A 428-nucleotide genomic window follows, 5' to 3' on the forward strand; every position below is an offset into this window, starting at 1 on the left:
TCCTCACAGAGGTGGGCGGGGCTTTGGATGGGGAGGGAGTGTGGCCTGAGAGGGGGTGTGGTTTATACTGAGGAGGGGCGGGGCTTGGCTGGAATTGCCATATAAGGAGGTGGGGTGGGGCTTGAGGGCTAAGAAGGGGTGGGGCCTAAACCAGGAGGGGTGGGGCTTGATGAAGAGTTGCCTTATAAGGAAGTGGGTGGGGCTCAAAAGGGGCATGACCTTTATTTGGTCAGCAGGGCGTGGCCACAAAGGGCGTGACCTAAAGAGACTCAACAGTGATTGGCTGGCACACTGTGTGTAGGTGTGGTCTCATTTGCATATCCGTACCCCCTAGGTGCTGGGGCAGCCCTGGGCTCTGGCGTTTAGCCCCGCCCCTCGGCCACACCCCCCACTGCTGCCCCACCCCCTGCGGCCTGCGGGGGGGGGAT

The sequence above is a fragment of the Geospiza fortis genome, unplaced genomic scaffold (assembly GCF_000277835.1).
Source record: "Geospiza fortis unplaced genomic scaffold, GeoFor_1.0 scaffold1775, whole genome shotgun sequence".
Classification (NCBI taxonomy): domain Eukaryota; kingdom Metazoa; phylum Chordata; class Aves; order Passeriformes; family Thraupidae; genus Geospiza; species Geospiza fortis.